Genomic DNA, 22,340 nt, shown 5'->3' on the forward strand with positions numbered 1-22,340 from the left:
GCCACACAGCTAGGTAATAATTAAGTGTCTGAGACCGGATTTGAACCCAGGTATTCCTGCCTCCAAGGCCGGTGCTTTATCCATTACGCCACCTAGCCACCCCCAGTTCTTTTTTAACATCATAGAAAAAATGGAAGCAAATACAAATTTTTCTGAATATATGTTTGAATGATCAAATATAATAGTGATTTTTTTGCCTGTTTCCCAAATGAAATTCCCTTCAAAATGGACAATAGGATCCAACTCTTTTCAATTTTTCTGGAAATATCTACATTTATAGAATATTTACTACTCCTGATAATCACTGTGATTCTTACATTCCCCATCAGTCTAGATTAAGATATATGTAACCCATAATAAGACCTGTGGTTGCCTTGACAACACCACACCAATGTGGCCTTAGAGCAGGAGTTTTCTCTACCCCTGCTCTATATGGTGGAGTTCTCCCAGCACCTCTGTTTTAAGGAAAGTATCCAGCTTAACCATATTTACACATTAATTCTTCCCTGGGATCAGCTTCTGACTCTTTGGTCTTCTTTTTTTCTATCTGCACTGGTTGCTTCTAAGATGAGAATGATGAGGAGATGACTGAATAGATAAGGAGATGATTGAATCTCATAGAATTGTTGAATGAGGATATGCAAAAATTGCAGAAAAAGAAAGAGAAATTTTAGAAGCAAGGTAGAACCCAAATGGTTTGCAAAACAGTTGACAGAAGTCTTTCTTCATTTGAAAGAATTTTTTTCTTATGTTGAAAAGAGGGATTCAAATACTTTTAGACTTTTAAAAGTTCAAAGACCAGTTAAGGATAATATTGTTTGCTATCATATGAGGAAAAAAGGGACCCATCATCCAAACACCTTTTGGTAACTTCATAAAAAAAAGTTGCCAGCCCATCATTGATTATAAAGGCTAGATGTGGTGGATAGGGAAGGGGTACCAATCTTCATACCTATATTAACTTGACTATTTAGAACTTTACCATTAATTTTATCCATTTCATAATTCTATTGCCTTGATGCAGTATTTAATATACATGCATTTTAGTACATTTTATGACTTGTATAAAGGTATTATTTTGTATATGCCCTTAATATATAGGCTAAATGAAATAGGTAGGTGTAGTAGTTTCCAGAATGCTCCATTTTATTTAAAATGAGGACTATCTTTATAGTCTTATCTCATCAGAATGTAAGCTATTTGAGGGCAGGAAATAGTGTTTCTTTTTACTTTTATTTGCTTTTATTTGTAGGAGGAAATGCTAACTCAGCCCTTAAAAATATTTTTTGTCTTGGCTTGACTTAAAAAGGTATATACCTCCAGAAGATAGTTGGATCTAGTGAGGATTTTAAAGGGGAAAACTGGATAGATATGTTTGTGTAACAAGATATACACATGTTTGGACTGGCTGCCTAGGGCCTAGGACAGAGGAGGTGGTAGGAGACCCAAGCGGCATTGTGTAAGGATAGATCTTTCTCAACCTTGGAACTAGTCTTATAATCTTGGAGCTATAAATCAGACCAAAGTTATACCCAGGTATAAGCTCACTGTTAAATTTTCAGTGAATCTTTTTTTTTTTTATTATTCCTCTGAAATTAGCAAACACTATAAAAAGGGTCTGATTATTATTATTATTATTTTGTTGATTCTCTATGCTGAGGTAGCTAAATGGCACAATGGATAGAGCCTTGGGCCTGGAGGGAAAACTTGAGTTCAAATTCAGACACTTAACTAGTTGTGGGACTTGAGCAAGTTATTTAAATTCCATTTCAGGCTCCTCATCTGTAAAATGGGCTAATAATAATAGACTCTACCTGTTGTGAGGCTCAAATGATAATAATTTTAAAGCTACATAAATGTTAGCTATCATTATCATCATCACACCACTATCATCATCATTATTATTAGACTCTAGACTTTAGAAGGTAAAGAAAGAAATGTGAATAAATGCAGATTAAATTTTAAAGTGTATGGGCACATTTTTTTCCCCTAGAGAGTCAGCTTGTTAAACATTTGCCAGCTTATACCCCAGAGTACTGAAAGAGGGATATGTAGTCTGTGACAAGGTAGAGCAGAATATAAGATTTCAGTGAGGTAGAGAGTAGTTTGCCTATGGTTGAGAGGACAGTGAGGAGAGCAGAACCAGAAGTAATCCTATGAATTCCCTGCAAGCAATTTACAGAGCTTGTTTTGGGACCGAGAACTAAATATAAAAGGCGAGCCTCAGGGCACAGCAATAGCTAAATAGAACAAAGAACTAAGACTAAGGTTGTTGGCTGCAGTCTACCATTTCAAGGACTGAGGAAAGCAAAGGAAGATTCACTCTTTCCAATTTCAACTTCCTGTGCTTTTTCTATATTTATTTTCTTCTAATTTTTGGTGCAATTAAGAATCCACATTCTGTTATGAGTGTTCATAATAATATATTTAATTCTGCCATAGAAAATGAGAGAATAGAAGATGCCTAGTACTAGTTAGGGCATACAGAACTAAAACAATAAAATTAGTTCAGAGGACTAAACAATCCTAAAAGTCAGACTTTGATTCTCTTCTGGGGGGCTCAAGATCTACAAATAACTTTTAGTTATTACTGGTACTTCTAAATTTCATAAATTGGTAGAGAAAAGAATCTGTGTGGAACTGAGATTATTTTTGTTATTGTTCAGGTGTGTCTGACTCTTCATGGCTCTGTGAATGATAATATCCTTGGTGTTTACTTGGCAAGAATACTTGGGGATAAGGGGCGGCTAGGTGGTGTAGTGGATAGAGCACCGGCCTTGGAGTCAGGAGTACCTGGGTTCAAATCCGGTCTCAGACACTTAATAATTACCTAGCCCTGTGGCCTTGGGCAAGCCACTTAACCCCATTGCCTTGAAAAAAAAATCTTAAAAAAAAAGAATACTTGGGGATAAAGGTAAACAGAGGTGTGACTTGCCTAAGGGTCACACCTCTAGTAAGTGTCTAAGTCTGCTTTTGAACTCATGACTTCCTGACAGGACAGACCCAATAATCTATTGACTGAACCACCTAGGTCCTCTAGGATTATTTTTCCCTGGGATAAAAAGTGAGTTCAGATGCTGTAGCTGGATATAATTGTTCATTTATCCTTACCAACCTGAGGCAAAATTCTAACCTCAGATATAAAGAGGAAGCGTGGAATAAAAGGCAAGAACAAAGGGTAATTTTTGTCTCTCAGACCAGCCCACTGAGAGGAGAAAGTTTTGAGGGGGATTGGGTTTATCTCCTCTGTTTTCCCCATGGGAAAAGAAAAAGGAGTGTTCAGTTATCTAGTCTTTCTTGGTTTGTATGTAGACTCAGGATCTCTCCATTGTCATTGACTGATTTCCTTTGGGGTCTGTGGGCTCTACTATCATCTTAGCCTCTGATGAGGGATCCACCATTCTACAGAAATACCTTTGCTCCCAGAGTCTTTACTCAGCATGATACCATTTAAGTGTATTAACTCCTTCACTCTAAGCTTCATTGAACCTTAGTCCCGTTTAGCATGATTCTTTGTCCCTGCTTTTGGATCTCTTTATTGTAGAGCTGAAGATGGGAAGAAATGGGCTTTAGGAAAGGCGGGGCTAAAATCAGGTTTGTTTGGGGATGAAGAACTCACTAATCTCTGACTCAGGAAGGATGAGTGTTCAGACTGTTCTCCAAAGGCAGAGAAGCTGGTAGGAGATAAGTAGTAAAGAAGAGGAATAAGGGCAGGGGATGTTGCTCCCCCAGAGTGGACTAACCTCCAAAGGTAGAGGAGCAGCTCAATTGAGGAGTGAGCAGAATTTTTAGAAGAACCTAGGTCGAGGTGTAGGGGACATATATTGAGAGGATAATAGCTCCCAGAGCAGAGATGAAGTAGAGAAGAGGAAATAAGGGATATGTAGATGAGGAGTGCTTGGTTGCTCATAGATTATTGAGTCATTGTTTTGTTGATAGGGGCTTGACTTTTGCCTGAGAGGGGCAAAATACTTTACTAAAAGTTCATTGCCTTCCCTCATAGCTTGCACAATGGGATGGGATGGGGTGAGGAAGATATATGATCAGTCCAGAGGTTATGGAATAATTACAGAACATATTTCTATTAACCATAATTTCCTTTAAGTTAAAATTGGAGAAATTAGCTTTATCCATGAAGTTTTATTTTTTAGGATCTTACTGAACTCATAGGTTGATGGAATCATTAAAGATACCAACCCAGAACTTAATGAGGAGCCAAAATTTATAGAAATCTCACAAAGAATTATAAAATTTTGGCAGCCAACCAATCAGGTTACACATTAGTACATATTGGTGTCACTGATTACTTTATGGTTCCCTAACCCATCCATAAGATCTGATCTATGTCAGAACTGACAAAGATACAATTAGCAACAGGACTACTGTCCTTTTCTGACTTGGTATTTATGTTGCTATCAGAAATAATATATAACATTGAGATTTCTCCCTTTCCAAACTGTCATAAGGATAAGAATTTATTCAGTCTCTTATAAAGATAACCAGACCAGTTTCCTTCCTTCTCAGGATGGGCTTGACTCTTATTGTTTGAAGTTTGTCCTTCATTCTCAAAGAAGACCATGACATCAGGGAGGTGAAGCCATAAAAAGCACATGAATTGGATTTGAGTGAGGGGGGTACTGCACTAAGTCACCAATCTTATCTTTATCCTCAAGCACCATCTGGGTACAGTGGTCACATATGAATCAGGTTGACTGGAGATGACGCTGGATGTGAGGCAATCAGGGTTAAGTGACTTACCCCTTTCCAAGTTAGAAAGTGGCAAGTGTCTGAGGTTGGACTTGAGCTCCTGTCCTCCTGACTCCAAGAAAACCCAAACTTGCAGATGCAATTAGAGAAGGACTGGGCTGTTTCACCCAGATAGAACCTGCCTTCAGATTTATAACTGGAGAGACACAGACCTTGTGGAGGGCAGAGGCTACCAATCAGACTTACAAACTTCAATTAGAGACTGAGAAAACAATTTTTGATTAGATTATAGATTTAAAGAGAATCAGTCTTAGACATTCTTAACATTTTCTGTTCTTCAGAACCAAAAACCTTACTTCCCATTTGGTCACTGACCTAGAAGAGAAAGGAAGGATGGAAGGAAAATAAATATATTTATATATCACCTACTGTGTATCAGACACTGTGTTAAACCTGTTTTTATTCTTGTTTTTTTTTTTTTTTGGCAAGGCAAATGGGGTTAAGTGACTTGACCAAGGTTACACAGCTAGGTAATTATTAAGTGTCTGATGTCGGATTTGAACTCAGGTCCTCCTGACTCCAAGGCCATAGCTCTATCCACTGAGCAACCTAGCAGTCCCTTTAAGCCTGTTTTACAAAGATCTCCTTTGATCCTCACAACAACTCTGGGAGGTAGATGAGGACTGAGGCACACAGAGATGATATGATTTCCTGGTCTTGCCCCACTTCTAAATGTCTAATGCTGGATTTGAAATTAGGTCTTTCTGACTCTAGAACCATTGCTCTATTCACTTCCACCAGCTGCTATACCAAGAAGAGTGCCTGCTTGGTGATTTTGGTACATGTGCTGGAATTTCTGAACCATCATTGCAAATGGTGTTGTTGCAGGACCCAGGAAATGCCCTATGTTGAACTTGAAGGTCATGCCCTTTGGGACAGAAAATACTAGTAGAATATGACCCATGTGCAATAAGAACTGTCTTAGCCACACGCTGGAGGGGTGCCCCATGGCATACATATTGGAGAATAACTGGAGTCAGGTGCTAAACTACTCCCCAAGTGTCACTCTTGTCCAATTCACTATGGGAATGCATTTAAGTAAGATCTCCCATAAGAGAAAGTCTTTTTTCTTTCTTTCCTCTCTTCTTTGCAGGATGCCCACTTTCTTTCTTTAAGCTCGAACCACAAGCTCCCATCCTATGCAGGTGGAGAACTATGGACTTAGCTCCATGTGGCCAATCTTATTCGGTCTAAGCCCAGTCAGCTCTTATGACTGTTTTTCCTTTTCTTCCTTACCCTCAGGCCGTCTTGCATAGAACTTTGTTATTAACCCTGTTCTCAATGTCTCTCCAGGAAAAAAAAAATTAATATGTGGATTTAACAGGTTTGTGAAATATCCTGAACTGTTTCAACTCCTCCTTGAGTTTTTCATGTCAAGGACTCTCATCTTCATGATGACAATACTGATTTCTTCTATATCAGTGCTGTGAGAAATGTGGGGGTGTTTGGTTTCCACAAGAATGTGAAGGGAGATTGTTAGTTTATATTACAAAGACTGGGGTCTGCTTGTGAGTGTAAGACAAAAGATTTAGCCCCAATCTGATCAAAACCTGGGATTAGATCAAGTCTGCCCTATGTAGCTCTGAGTTAATCTAGGATCTGTGTGTTTCTCCTTTGTGCCTGTTCAAGGAGGTTACTACTGTTCACTTCCCTGTGCTCATCAGTATAATGAGCAGGATGGGGTAAACCTATGGTGGTGAATATATCAATTAGATGATGATCCTGACCAATGATTGGCACAAAGGGGGAGGGACAAGCCTTTCAAACTGCATATAAGAATCAGTATTGTCATGATTTGGGGCCCCTTTCCTTAACAGAGGTGGTCCTTCTTTGCAAAGATGTATTAATAAAAGCCATTTTACTCACTCTGGATTAAGTATAATGAGGAGCTATTTAACAGGTGCTTTGTTGCTGTTGCTGTTTCCACTACTGTAGCTCTAGTAAGTTGTTTCTGTTACTGGTGCTATTAATTTCTCTAGCTTCTACAAGTTATATTTCTCTACTTAAACCATCTTTCTCCCAGAATAATGACCGCATCCTTTGGGACTTTAGCAAGTTATTTGTTTGTTTGTTTTTAATTTTTATATTACATCTCTCATACTCAAAGAATAATGGATATAGGGACTGGGTTTATAATTTCATTTGGTCTGCATTATCATCCCTGATTAGTATGTAAGCTCCTTGAGGACAGGGAAGTCTTTCTTTTTGATTGAATATGTATTCTCAGTCCTTACCCTATTGATAGGAATTTAGCTATTGCTTAATACATGTTTGCTGACTAATTGAGGCAACTGGTAAAGAAAATTCCCAAGGGAGGAAACTCCATATCAATACAAATTGGCTCTTTCTCTGAAAATGAGAGCTTGAGTGATTTAGCCAGGATCAGCAAAAACCCACTCAACAAATATCCTTCTGAGGAATGAATTGGAATCATATTTTGGAGGGTTTTAAGGCCATCTCTCTATTCATTGTGATAACTGGTGAACCTTCTCTCTTATAGGGCCTAACAAATAATGCTAACATCATACCAACCCAACCTAGGGAAAAAAGAAAAAATTATTTTATTTATCCAGCAAAGTATATATGATAAATAATTCATCTGTTTCAGTATAAAATTATGGGGGTGTTTTGTTTGTGGTTTTGCATCATATAAACAAATCATACCCAGGTTTTTCAGATTATTGCTATTTTTTTAGAACTTCACTTCCTTCTGATTTATTACTTTTTGATTGAGCAATTCTATTATTTTGAAAGATATGCCTCCAGGCTTTGTATCTATAAACACTGTTGTAGAGGTAAAAATGTATACAAAATTGATCAGAAATGAAATACTGAAATCCCAGAAGTTCAATAAGAGGAGTAGAAAATTTCTCATCTTCTCTCAATATCACTTATTCTAATGAGAAAGAACAAAGATGTGACAGAATTAACTGTTTTCATGAGGACTTTTCAAATCCAAAGAAAATCTTCCCAGATCCCCAAAAGCACTTTAATAGAGTCCTACAAAAGTATGTTGTAGCACCATCTAGCACACTCTGAGTGAATCTACCACACTATAAAACACTGAATCCTCTTTTCATATACAGAATATAATTTATTTGAATAACTGAGAAGATAATATATATTTCCTTTAAGATGGGGAAAATACAAATAGACATCATATAAAACAATAAACTAGTGTTACTCAGAAATACTCTTTCTGTGTTTTAAAATTTGAACTTAGATCAATTTACCTTTTGTAAGTTTAAAGCTGCATCAAAGCTTTTGGGAGATCTTATACTTCAGAGTACACAAAGTATGTGTGTGTGTGTGTGTGTCTGTGTATATGTGTTAGAGAATTCCTTAAATTTATTTGTCATGGGAATGATCAAATCCTCTATATTGCTTATTTCATTGATTTATTGTAGTAAAATTAAGATTATGTCCATGAGAACAAAATGCCTTTTTGAAAAGGGCAAATTCAGGCTAACAGCTAACTTTTTTTCTCATTGTCAAATATTAAGTTTCACTGATCTTTCTTCAGATTTACTGTTTCTATAAAGGGATACCTTTTCTTTTTTATTTATTTAAGGCAATGGAGTTAAGTGGCTTATCCAAGGTCACCCAGCTAGGCAATTATTAAGTATCTGAGGTCAGATTTGAACTCAGGTCCTACTGACTCCAGAGCTGGTGTGCTATCCACTGTGTCACCTAGCTGCCCCCATGGATAGCTTTTCTAATAAAGCAAAAATCATTCTGACTACTGATATTTATTTTAAAAATTATAGATGACCTTTTTTATTACCCATAGTTCCTTTCTTGAGCACCAAGCAAAATGAGTTTGCTTCCTTTTCCACATGATAGGACCTCCAATGCTTGAAGGCAGTTGCCTGAAGTCAAGACAATTTGGATTTGAATCCTGGCTTTGTTACTTGCTATTTATATGACCTTAGGCAAGTCTATAAATCTTAGTTTCTTCAGCTTTAATGAAGAGTTTGTCTCAGATTATCCTCTAATTTCCCTTCCACATCTATGGTTCTATGACCACTCAAAATAATCCATTTCCAACATCATTTATTGTCAAGACAATTGACTGTCAATTCCTGTTATTAAAAAAAATATCAAGGCATATTTTTAAGTTCATATAGAAAACTACTTAATTGATTAAATTCACTTAACTTTATGTCTTATTGTTTTGTCAGCTACACAGATAAAATGGTTTAAAATATTGCTGATTTAAACAAAAAACAACCAATTGAGTTTAGTTTAAGTTAGAGGTTTCTAAAACGAATTTCGCTGAATTTTGTGCATCTTTTCACAAAAACCACATTCAAAAAAAACAAACATTCACATTTTAAGAAAGGATTTGTATAGAAAGGAACAAAATAAATTGCCTGAAGCAACTAGATGCTTTAGAACTCGTAGAACACTCAATGAATAGCACTGCCAAATTCTTGGCATGTCATGGATAACATTTCTCAAATGGAGCATCCAGTTTCTTTGTACAGTTTGCTGGGATCCTGGCAGTTCAGTTGGCTTCAGCAATCTTCTACTGGCTGAAACTGGAAATAGTAACCTTTTCGCTTAGGACAAAGATTCCACACTCAAACTCTGAACCCAAGAGCCACTGCTGAGGGCTCAATTGAAATCAAATTTAAAGTTCTTGCTGTCTTGTTTAATTATGAAACTTGTGCCTGCAACCAAGTGGACCAGTTACAGCCACAAATTCTAAATAAGTTGAAAACATGAGCACCACAATTATACCTCCTGTATATATGGCCTGGCCTCCAGCATTTCCATTGAAAGAACATCCTTTCTGATGACAGAGGAATGCAAGAATATCCTTTTATCACTGGACTATATAAAATTGACAGAAAGAAATTAGCAGTAAAGACTTTTCAGAGAAGGGTTGTTCTCTTGGGTATAACAAAGCAGCCTCTGAGAGGTAGGCTGTGGAATTTCAACACTTGGGTACCATGCTTTGCTAGGTTATTTAAGACATTACAAGTAATGCATTGTTTAGTGGTACCCATGTACCCCATTAAAGGCATCACAGTGTGGCATGGATTCAGCAAGTTGCAGTCATAATGTGCCAGCTGGAGAATATTGGTAGTGGTGGGGGGGAACCTTCTTCAATTTCTGCTTAATGTTCTGATGAAAATAATGCAGTCCCTTGTATTGGGAATGTATTTACCTTTAGGACAAGATGAGGACTATTCAGCAGTTATACAGAAATATAACTAGTAATGTAGCATTACCTTGTCTTCTACCCATTTCAAACTTTTTTCCTTTTGGTATTCTATTCTTTCTTTTCAGGGATGCATGCTTTCCCACAGAATGTTCCTTTTACTTTGGAGAATTAATTAAGCTTAGCAATAGACTAGCATTTGGTGGTTTTACTGAAATGAGAGAAGTAGGTGATATTCATGCAAATACTGCTGCTACACTTTGCAATGATCTTCATAAAATTTTTATGATGGCTGAAGCCCTTTGGGGGGTCCCTTTGTAATAATTACTTGAAGCAAATAAAAATTGTGTATTAGTATTTTTTATCAGATAAAGTAATTTTCATTTGTTTGCTGTCCTAATCATTAAAGGCTATCAGGGGGATTTCTTGGTCCATCTGAGCATGTCTACTAAGAGCTACTCCTATTTAACTCACTCTTAGATCACACTATGGCTTGAGAATTCTTTTAATCTCTTTTCCATTTATAACTGTACTGCTTGACCTTTTTTCAGCAAGGTGTCTTGTATATAAAATGTCAGCGAGAGGATTATAGACATGGGACAAAGATATAGTTTAATTAAAAAAAGTCCTGTGAGATTGAAAAAGGTTACTGGCCTAGATCACAAATATTTAATGCCAGATGACTATTTATGATGCTAAAATAACAAAAAAGGACTTATGGGTAAGTTGTAATTGACCAACCTTTAAAGTTGCCCAAATAATTAGATTATACTTTTGGTTGAAACTTTTGTTTTAGCCTGAGGCAAATCTAAACATTTAAGCAATGAGTCTTTCCAGGTTTGTACCAGTTAAAGAAATAGCATTAAAAATGAAAACAAACTCAGAGTACTATGACTGAGAACACAGAATAAAGAAACTTGAAAGATTATCCAAATGTCTGGTCATTTTAAATGCAGAATGTTTTTACCTTTTAAACAGTATATTTTGTTCAGAATTCACTATGTGATAACTAAATCAACTATATATAACTATCTTTCCATCTCTTAAAAAAACAACTACCAATTAATCCCAAAATATCTGTTTCTATAAAGCTGGAGTTTGCACTGCATGCTAAACATCAGTAAACAATAAGTGCTTTGTCCAAAAGCAAAGAAATATATTATAACAAAGTGAACCTTGTTCCAAATTCTTCATTTGGGACTCAAATTTACACAAAAAGGAAAGAATACTGAGTGAATACTGAAAGGGATAAAAAATACCTTACATTTTATTTGTATCACAGTGTCAACTGCCCAACTACCCTTTGAAAATTTATGTTAATTTGAATTCCAAAATTAAACACCCAAAACATGAATATTTCAATATACATAGAACACAGAAGAGGATTATATATAAAGTTGTAATATATAAATTGAATATATGTTGCATTTTATATAATATATTATATGCAAAACTATATGTATAATATATTATATATAAGTTGTATATATAAAATTATATTTCATAATCCTTGCTTTTAAAAAATTAACTCTTGTGATATTTATACATGATAGTCCATTATATTCATGTGCCACAATTTGTTTAGTCATTTCTCACTGACAGTCAATCCCTTTGATTTTTAATTATTTTCTTTATTTCCTTCTTGAACCCCCCTTCAGAATCAGGAGTTTTGTTTTCAACTAGCCTCACTCACTTCTTGGGATATATGTTCAAAAATAGGCTTGAACAATGAAAAAATATGAACAATTTTATGACTTTCTTTTCATGACTCCAAATTACTTTCTAGATATAAAATTGATAGCACCATCAACAGTATATTAGCCTTTCCAACATTAGCTATTTCCAATTTTTTTCATCAATTTTGTCATTTTAATGTGATGAGGTAAAATGCTTCAAGTCACTTGAACTTGTGCTTCTGTCAGCAGTGAGCATTTTTTTAATCTGTGAAATTTTGATCCACTTAATGATAATCTGTTTTGTAGACATGGGAGTAAAGTCTATATGAAGCCATTTTCCAAGGGCAAGAAGACATATTCTAGCTAACTAAGAATGTTTTCAAAAGTACAAGGTTATAAAATACTCCTAAATATTATTGCTTTCTTTTACTTTAATGTATTTATACTGATCCTGTTCTCTTAAAAGCTTGAGGTGTTTTGCAAACTTCTATTGTACAAATAAAGATTAATATTCACTTTGTATGAATTTAGAAACCTCTGTTACACAAATGGTAGTTCATCAAAAAAAAATCTCCATAAACACATATTTCAAAGGCATGGGCTTATTTTTTAAGTGGCCATATGGAGGTGCTGTTCATTACCTTGAACTGCCCAGGTTTATTCATTTACATGATCTATGACACAGTAGTCTCTGTGATAGCCTTGACTTACTTATTTTCCCTCATAATATTTTTTCTACTTTTGCAACACTTGAGTAATTACATAGAATAAGAAGTTTCTTAAAGCATCTTAATCTATAATTTAATATGCCCAATTCACTGAAGTCTACAACTAAACTATCAGAGATATATTGATTGCTGTAAAAGTTGTAAAGTGAGTTTTCTGTTGTTTACCAAAGGGTTATAGAACAGTTCATCTATAGGACAGCTCATCTCTATCTCTGTATGTTGATATATGTTATTAAATACTATTTATATAATTATATTTGTGACATGCATATGATACATGAAAAAGATAACTATGATATATAAGAAAGAATATAGAATTGATACCCAGATGAAGTGGGACCACATTTTGACTCTTCCACTAACTAAACAGCAACTTGTGGCAAATCATTTAACCTTTCCAGGCCTCATCTAAAAAATGAGAAGATTAGAATAGAAAACTCTCTAAGGTCTCTTTTAGTCTTAAAATTCCATGATTCAAGAGTATTATTAGAAGAAAGCTAAAAAGACATGAAATAAATTTCAATAAAGGCCTGGCCTCCCTAACTTTTAAGAACCATTAAAATTTGTTTCTTGCTATCATTAAATAAAAGCTCCAACTTTTAAAGATGTCAGATTGATATGATCCTTGTGCAGTCATGACTCAGTCCACTTATTCATTTAATTTTTTGTTTTGTTTTGTGCAAGGCAATGGGGTTAAGTGACTTCTTCAAGGTCACACAGGTAGGTAATTATTAAGAGTCTGAGGTTGGATTTGAACTCAGGTCCTCCTGACTCCAGGGCTAGTGCTATCTCCACTGTGCCACCTAGTTGCCCACATTTAATTTTTAATAGTACTGACTGCATCTCTTCCTGAATCAACAAAAGACTGTATCAAAGTCTGTTGCCAACATCAGACATATCTGATAGGGGACAATATCTGCAAAAGCAGATCAGCTCTAAAAGAGAGCTCTGTAGAGCAGACTATTAGCTATAGGGATGGTAGCAGAACCTTTTCTGTCCTTCTGGTGAAATCCTTGTAAACTGACCTAGAGACATAATGGCACTTAAAATAGAATTTTGAAGATAGATCCTCACAATTCTTCTGGAATCTTGAAGGAACATAGAGATCATCTAGTTCAATTATTTCATGTTTTAGATGAGGAAATTTAGGAGAAGGAGCTTAAATTTCTAATCTAAAGTCATGGAGGTCCTACCTAAGGGCTGTCCTCTGGATCCAGAGGTAATACAATGTTTAGAATGCTGGGTCTGGAATCAGTAAGAATTGAGTACAAATCTAACCTCAGATACTTTCTAGTTCTGTGACCCTAGATAAGTCATTTAATCTCTGCCTCAGTTTTCTGTAAAATGGGAATAATGATAGCACCTGCCTCCAAAGGTTGCTGGCAGGATATATCATAACATAACATAACATAACATAACATAACATAACATAACATAACATAACATAACATAACATAACAACACAATATAACACAACACAGCACAGAACAGCACAACACAACATAATTAATATAATATTGTTAAGTGCTTAACACAATGATTGAGAAATAGGTTTCTGTTGTTGTTCAGTTATTTTCAGTTGTTTCTGATTCTTTATGACCCCACCTGGGGTTTCCTTTGCAAAAATACTGGAGTAGTTTGCCAATTCCTTCTCTAGCTTATTTTACAAATGAGGAAACTGAGATAGAGTTCAATGACTTGCTCAGGGTCACAGATCTAGCAAGTATCTGAGGTCAGATTTGAACTCATGAAGATAAGTCTTCCTAACTGCAAACTCATCACTCTATCCACTGTGCCACCTAGCTACCACACACAGGTTCTTAAAAATATTTTTTTTACTTTCTTTCTTTCCAGAGCCAGTATTCTCCCATGTTTCCTTTAATCAGAAAAGGATCCTATATAACTGAGACAATAACTTTTTATCAGAGGTTTTTAAAGCCACTGATAAAATTCTGACATTTTTAGTGTAGAAGAGTACTAGAGAAATATATTTCCTTCCCACTTTTCCCTTTCCCTCACAACAGAGTCTACTCCATCAAGGACATTGTTCTCTCCACACTGAGATTACACCTGCCAACTCCAATAAAGCTGTGGAGAGGATGGGAAAAGGGATGTTGTTTGAGAGCTTGAGGCATACTTGTCTGAAGGACACAGAAGGAGAAAGGAATCCAAAATGGTCTTTTGAGAGGCTATTCTCAGACCTTGGCATGCTCTCTTTGGAAGTCCAGGGTTCAATTTCACTCAGTTCATCAGAAAAGTTCCAAAGATTAGAGCATCTCAGGAAGAAGAAGATAGCTAAGTGTTTTATAGGAAGGTGTGGCTTCTTATCTCTGGTGCATTTCCTACCTCTGAAGTCATAGGACAATGGTGCCAATTGGCAAGGAAACCATACATTTCCAGGCATAGAGATTCTAAGCTGTTAGGGTTCCAGAAAAAAGGATCAAGCAGGAAAGACAGGAAATTGGGCAAGAGCAGGGGGGGTGAGATAGGTGATAGATCTGGAAGAACTGAGGAATAAAGAATTGAGACTGTTTTCACGGAGAATATTTTAAAATGTCTTTTTATTTTAAAATATAACAATAAAAACAAGTATAATAAAATATAATATAATAAAATAACAAAAATAATAAAGGAGTGTAGGAGAGTAGCTAGAGAGAGCTGTCCTTGGATTTACAAAGGCTTGAATCCAGCTCCTTCCCTGATACAGACTAACTCTTTTAGATCACTTCACCTCTCAATACCCACAAGCAGCTCTTTGCAGAAGTCACAGAGAGTTGAAGATCTGCCTCAGTGGAGGGAATGTCTCCACCCAGTGCTCTCACTAACAAAACTATATATTTAAACAGAAGGGGAATTGAGGTAAGTCACAAAAACAGTTTTTAAAACAGATCTAGGACTTACTTTTTCTACTTTGTTGAATTGATCTAGCATATTATCAATGATTAACACAATGATTAATATATAGACTTCTGTTGTTGTTATTTAGTTATTTTCAGTTGTATCTGATTCTTTGGGACCCCACCTGGGATCTTTTAAACATGGCCCTTTAAACATTTTTGTAATACAGTGAAGAAAAGAGTTGACTTTTGCGAAATGAAGAGACAGGAAAGAATTTGAAGACAGACAAATGATTAGTGTGACAGAAGATGATGAATTTGAAATGTGTCTGAGAATGCTGGAGCAAATGACAGTGGTGCCAAATTATTGTGAAAAATTCTATTGGCTAACAGTCTTCCTGAGTTTCAGGAATAGTTTTAAACAATGAAAAATTTTGGAGATTCTCATGATAATGGGTGTCCCAATAGTATTCATTAATTGAGAAAATTGTTTTAATAAAAGGCATCCTTAGATTCAGTAGATCTTTTAAATGAATTTGTAGTTTAATAAATATGAAATCTACATACATTTTAAAAATAATGTGTGAAAATCTATTCTTATTTTTTTAATCCTGGCTTGTTTTAAGCTCTGGACTTTTTTCCCTCCTCACCAGCTGCCTTGTCCCTTTTCTTCTTCTCCCACTTTGAGATTCCCTTTTGTGGCATTTTAAAAGTTTAAGAGACTTAATTTTGGAGTAGCCATTTTATTAATAGTCCTAGCATTTTAATGAAAAGAGGTTGGTGACACTCTCAGATCCAAAGACAATCTTGGTAATGGGCTCATGGCTTTTATGTCCTTGAAATATGGGAGTTTCTGAAGGTATCAATCATTCTGATTGGTTAACAATTAATTAAAGAATGAATATTATAATGGGAGGATAGACCTATTCTAATATATACATACATATATATACTGGTATACTTTGATTATATCATTATCTCTAAGTTACACCCCCCCACACACACACACCAGACTTCTATCCAAATTTGAATAAAGGACAATGACTTCCCCACATGGGTGAGGTCTGAACAAAATTGTTAAAAAAGTTATCCAATCATTATCAGTAATGTCCTTCAAGAGAATGAACTTTGAAATGAGGGCTATGGAAAAATGAGGAACTCTGGATTTCTCAAAACCATTGTTTATTAGTAAACATTTCTTTCACTTTATATGTTTTCTTCCCATATTAGAATGTAAATACTATGATGATAGAAATTGTATGCTTGTATTTGTATCTCCAATTCTTAGAACAATATCTGGTTCATATGCTTCAAATAATATATATATATATATATGTATATATACTATGTATGAATGTATAAATATATGTCATATATATTATACATGAATATTAAACTGTTATATTTTGTGCCACGTTGAAGTAAAATAAAGTTCAAAATGACAATTTTTAGTGTGCATAAAAATTTGGAGACTTTGTAATAACTTGGATTGCTCCACTCCCACCCCCCACCCCCCAGGTCTTTGGTCTACAATCTGCTAATGCTATTTCCCCACAGAATATCCCCATCCTCTTAACTTCTCAAAGTCAACTGGGATAATTTCTTGCCTTAGATGATGTCTTGAGAAACTCCTACTTTCATACTCTCTGCAGAATTCATTAACATGTGCTACTCCCTCTTTAGGATCACTAATGATGATGTTAAAAACCATTACTCTATGAAAGAGATGATGCAAATGATGGATGCCCAATAGCTTTCTACATGGCTAATGTCAGAATTATATCAGTTTTAAAAAGACATTGATGAAAAATTGAGGTGAACCACAAAGGATTGCCATAGGATTAAATGAGATCATTTTTTTTGCAAAGCATTTTGTAAACTGTGATGAGCTGAATAAACATGATCTATTATTATCATATATCTGTAGAAAATATAATAAATGAATTCATTACTAGGAGAAAAGAATTGAGATTGGTCTAATATGAAAGATTAGCCAGATGGATAGGATTGGTTAAGCTTAATTAAATTGAACCATTTAAGTAGAGAAATGCATCAATTCCACTTAGACAATTCAATTTAATTTAACTGGCATCTATAAAGTAACTATTATATACAAAGCACTGTATTGGGTACTGTGGATAGAGAAAAAACTATTAATGACCTTCAAGGAATTTATATTCAACTGGTAGAATACAATTTATAAATAGATAGTAAATACAACCTATAAATAGAAAGTAGTTGGAAAAAAGGAAGGGTTGTAGCTGAATATATAGTCTGAAAAAAAATCAGAATATGGTTTACTTGATCTAAACCTTGAAGGGAGATGTAGTTTCTTTTTTTATTTTTTTAATGAAGATTTTATTTATTTTGAGTTTTACAATTTTTCCCCTATTCTTGCTTCCCTTCCCTACCCCCACAGAAGGAAGTCTGTTAATCTTTACATTGTTTCCATGGTATACATTGATCTAAGTTGAATGTGATGAGAGAGAAATCATATCCTTAAGGAAGAAAAATAAAGTATAAGATATAACAAAATTACATAATAAGATAATGGTTTTTTTCCTATATTGAAGGTAATAGTATTTGGTCTTTGTTCAAAATCCACAATTCTTTCTCTGGATACAGATAGTATTCTCCATCTCAGATAGCCTAAAATTGTCTCTGATGGTTACACTGATGGAATGAGCAAGTCCATTTAGGTTGATCATCACCTCCATGTTGCTTTTAGGGTGTACAATGTTTTTCTGGTGGAGATATAGTTTCTAAGAAACAAAAGTGAAAAGATAGGCTTTTTGAGGCAAGAAAAATATATGGTCACAAAATGTGTGTGGGGGATAAAGTACCCACTATAAGGGACAGGCAGTTGACAAGAATAGTTGGAACATGCAATGTTTGAGGATAAGTAGCATGAAATATAAACAAAGCTGGGTTAGAGAAGAATTATAGAGGGCTTAAAATGCTGAATAAAGATGTATTTATTTTATTCTAGAGATAATAAAGAGACACTTAAGGTTCTTCTTCAAGGGGATGAGAAGGTAAGAATTGTTTTGGGAATATTAATTTGACAGTTGTGTGGATCAAGGATTGCAGGGGAGAGAAATGCAAAGTAGAGAGCCCAATTAGGAAGATATTATAACAATCCAGGTGAGTGTTAATGAGAGGCTGAACTTGAGTGCTGATGTGGAAGTAGATTTGATAAGATTTGACAAGTGATTTGATATGGAGGCTAGAATGAAGACCACAATACTATAAAATTGACTAATTAGAATTATGGTGATACATTTGATAGAAGGATGAAAGTTGGGGAAAATTTGGGAAGGACAGATAAGTTCTCTTTTAGGCATATTGAATTTGAAATCTCTACAAGACATCCCATTTAACATGTTCAATAGGCAGTTGATGATGCAGGTCTAGAATTTCAAAAAAAAAGATGAAGATGCAAAAGATGGAGGTTGAAGACTGAGAGAAGAACGTGGAATTTAGGAACTGGGAGTGTTAAAACTGACTTGTATTGAGGGGTTTATAGCACAAAGGCAAAACCACTCATTCTCTCCTAGCCCTGGAATGTCATTAGGTAGCAAGGCAATTAGATGATGTATTGGATAGAATGTTGACCCTGGAATCAGAAGGACTTGAGTTTAAATCTAGTCTCAGACATGTATTAGCTGTGTGACCTTGGGCACCTGTAAAATGAGTTGGAGAAGGAAATGGCAAACCACTTCAATATCTTTGCCAAGAAAACCATAAATGGGATCATGAAGAGTCAGAGGTGATGTAGCAACAACAACAAAAGGGCAATGGATGCAAAGACAAACTGAAGGAGGAAGTGGAAGGAGAAAGTAAATGAAATGTAATAGAGAAGGTAGATACAGATCAAGATGATGCATTAGCTCTATAAGACTTAGAAAGAAGACTCAGGCTGAATCTCCTAGTTGTACCCATGCTGTTGACATAATTTGGTATGTGTGGCATTGGACTTAGTATTAGGGAAATTAAGTTGAAATAAGAGACTGATTTTGTGACTGGCTCAGTTAATTCTCTGAGCCTCAGTTGCCTCATCTTTAAAATGTTGGATTCAGTGACCTCAAAGCTCCTTTCTAGGTCTCAATCTTATCAATTCATTGAAGGACTGGGGGAAATTCAATCAAAAAGGACTAATATTTCCTCAACTCTCTTTTCTTTGCTTGCCTAGTAAGAGTCAGGCAAGATATTTTGTTTGCTCTCCCCCCCCCCCAAATATTTCCCATATCCTGAATTTTTGCCTCAAACATAAAGATGCTAGAGGTTATCTAAATATAAACTTAGAACAACCAATCATCCTTCTGCATAAATGTTAAGACTTTTTCTGACAAGGGGCTCTAAGCTATAATGATCATTACTTTCTTAACATTTCATCTGACATAAACTCCATTAAGGTGGGTATTAAAGATCTAAGGGTAAATTATTTTACTCCAGAATAGAAAAAGAGGAACCTCTAGAAAATTTTAAAGCAGGGAGCATATATTATATATATATATATATATATATATATATATATATATATATGTATATACATATACATATATATATATATCAGATATCAACCACCCAACTATATTCTTTATATATAAACCTACAGCCATTTGTGCTACACAAAATTTTATTTATAAAATAAAAAACATATTTTATTTCAGTTTGCAAGTTGTTGGAATGAAACTGAGAAGTTAAAAGTGGAGCATAGACAGACTTTTCAAACATTTTGGTTATGAAAAGAAGGAAAGATATTGCTGGAGTGAGTAGCATGTACAAGTAAGGGTCCTTTCTTTCTTTTTAAAAAATTTAATATGGGACAAACCTGTGCATGGCTAACTCTCTAAGTAGGGATGTGACAAGTAGACAAAGAAAGATTAAAGTTTGAGGACAGTGGTGATCACAAGCACATTCTCCTAGAGGAGAAAGGAGAGGTTTAAAGACTTCAGTAAAGGAAATGTACCTGTCAAGAGGAAGGACCATTTCTTTTTTCAGTTTCTGAAACAAAAATAAAGAGTGATGTTGAATGAACTTGAGGTATAGAAATGGCAGAGGAGGCTGTTTATGACTTAGTTTTATTTTCTTAGTCAAATCTGGGACAAAGTTCTCTAGGTCTTCTACAAAGTAAGGGAAAATGAGTGATGGGTTTACAGACAGAAACAAAAGCTTGAAACTGTGGAAAGTGTGACAGTCAGGCAAGTAGAAGGCAGAATTCACTAGGAAGGAGATTGTTATACAGTTTGGACTAAGCAATGGTTCTCTACAGAATGACCCTTTGAATAGTGCCTGGGGTAGGAGAGATTATGAAGTTCTAGAGGTGACTATGTGAGAGGAGCCTGGTGTCTGTGCCCATGGGTAATGGAGAGCTGAGGCATGGGAGATTCACTACATTAAATCTGCTGGCTGGTGGGAGGTATTGGGGTAACGTGATTAGGGCTGACTCAGATGATGATTTTATTACTCTGTGGAGCAGGACATTGGTACTGAAATGAGTTCAGATGAGTGATGATCAGATCAAACCATAGCTTGTCAATAGATAGCTACACACGCATGTGTGTGTATACATATATGTGTGTGTGTATATATGTACATATATATATGCATATAAATTTTTTTCTCCTAAGACATTGGAGTGATTATGTTTCTCCTTACCAAGGTACATAAAGGACACACATTCTTTTACTCTCAGCAGTGGAGAACCATGTTGGATTATAAGATAATTAAAATCAGAAACAGTCTATACCCCCTCTTTATTGAAATTCTTGTGGGTGTGCTTGAAAGGTAGAGAGCTAAAACAAAAATTAAATCATTTATGTATCATTTAGCTTGGAGAAATAAAAAAGGTGAATACTTTATCAACAGAAATAGCCCTTTGAGTTTATCCAAAAGGCAATGAAATAGTTCACACAGCTTTCTAACTCTAATCTACAATTCCATGTCATAAGACTGAGAAAAGTAAGCATAGCATCCATTGTGATACCCCATCCTTCACATTTCCCATTCCTCAATATTCAAGCATTAAATTGAGGATGACACATCCACTTGTAGGTATTTCATAAAGGATGAGAATTTGACAAAGGAAACTGAGAACACAAATTCATTGACAGACTTGAAAAGGATCTCAGAGACATTAAAATGCCTCATTTCAGATATATAAATGAGTAACCAGATGCTGGCCTGTATTATACCAACGATTGGTAGTTGTAGTTTTCTTCCTTCTAGATTCCATGCTTCTGACATAGAAAAAACTAAAAATACCCAAAGTTTATGTAGCTCTTGATTAATATAATGCTGTACTTAGATATCCAGTTCCCTGAGGGCAGGGATTGTTTAGTCTTTGTATCTTTCCACATTGGGGAAAAAAATTATCTGTTGGTTCAACTAGTTTTGTTCCAATATAGGGTTACATAAGAAATTTCTAGAGAGCAAAGCTTTTTCTCTATGGGTTGGTTTTCTATCTATTGTGGTATTCCTTCCAGAAACTTTGAATGATTGAACCACTTTAACAAAAGGCATGATGATAAATGTTTAACAACCTGCTCTCTAGGGAAAAAATATTCAAGATACCCTTTTTAAGTTTAATTTGAACTATTTACACTGTCTCCTTCACTTTCTTAAATCTAGACAATCAACAAAACAATAAATCAAGCCCTGATTTGTAGCATTTGCCAATTTTCAAAGTGTAAATGCTTACACTGAAAATTTAACAATGGGCTTTAGCAAGCCTTATGTGACTCCTGCACCATTCATGTATACTCTTTAGATAAAAAAGTATACCAGTAATGACCCCTGGAGAATACATAGTAAGTCAAGAATTTATTAGGTGCCAAGTGTAGGCTCAGTGAAGGGAGCAGAACATTGTACACATTAATAACACATTGTAAAACAAAAATAACACATTGTGAGTTGATGAACTTTGATGGATGTGTTCCTCTCAGCAGTTCAGAGAGCTAGGACAACCCTGCGACCTGTTATGGACAACACCATCCACTTCCAGATGAAAGAATAAAAAAACAGAACAAAACAAATTAAACTACAGAATTTGAATGAAGACTTTCTTCACTTTAAAAAAAAAAACTTCTCTCATGTTTTTCCTTCCTATCCCATGGTTTTCTTTCTTTTCTTTTTGTCCTACTTCCTCATACAAAATTGACTA

This window comes from Macrotis lagotis, chromosome 7 (genome assembly GCF_037893015.1).
Source record: "Macrotis lagotis isolate mMagLag1 chromosome 7, bilby.v1.9.chrom.fasta, whole genome shotgun sequence".
Lineage (NCBI taxonomy): Eukaryota > Metazoa > Chordata > Mammalia > Peramelemorphia > Peramelidae > Macrotis > Macrotis lagotis.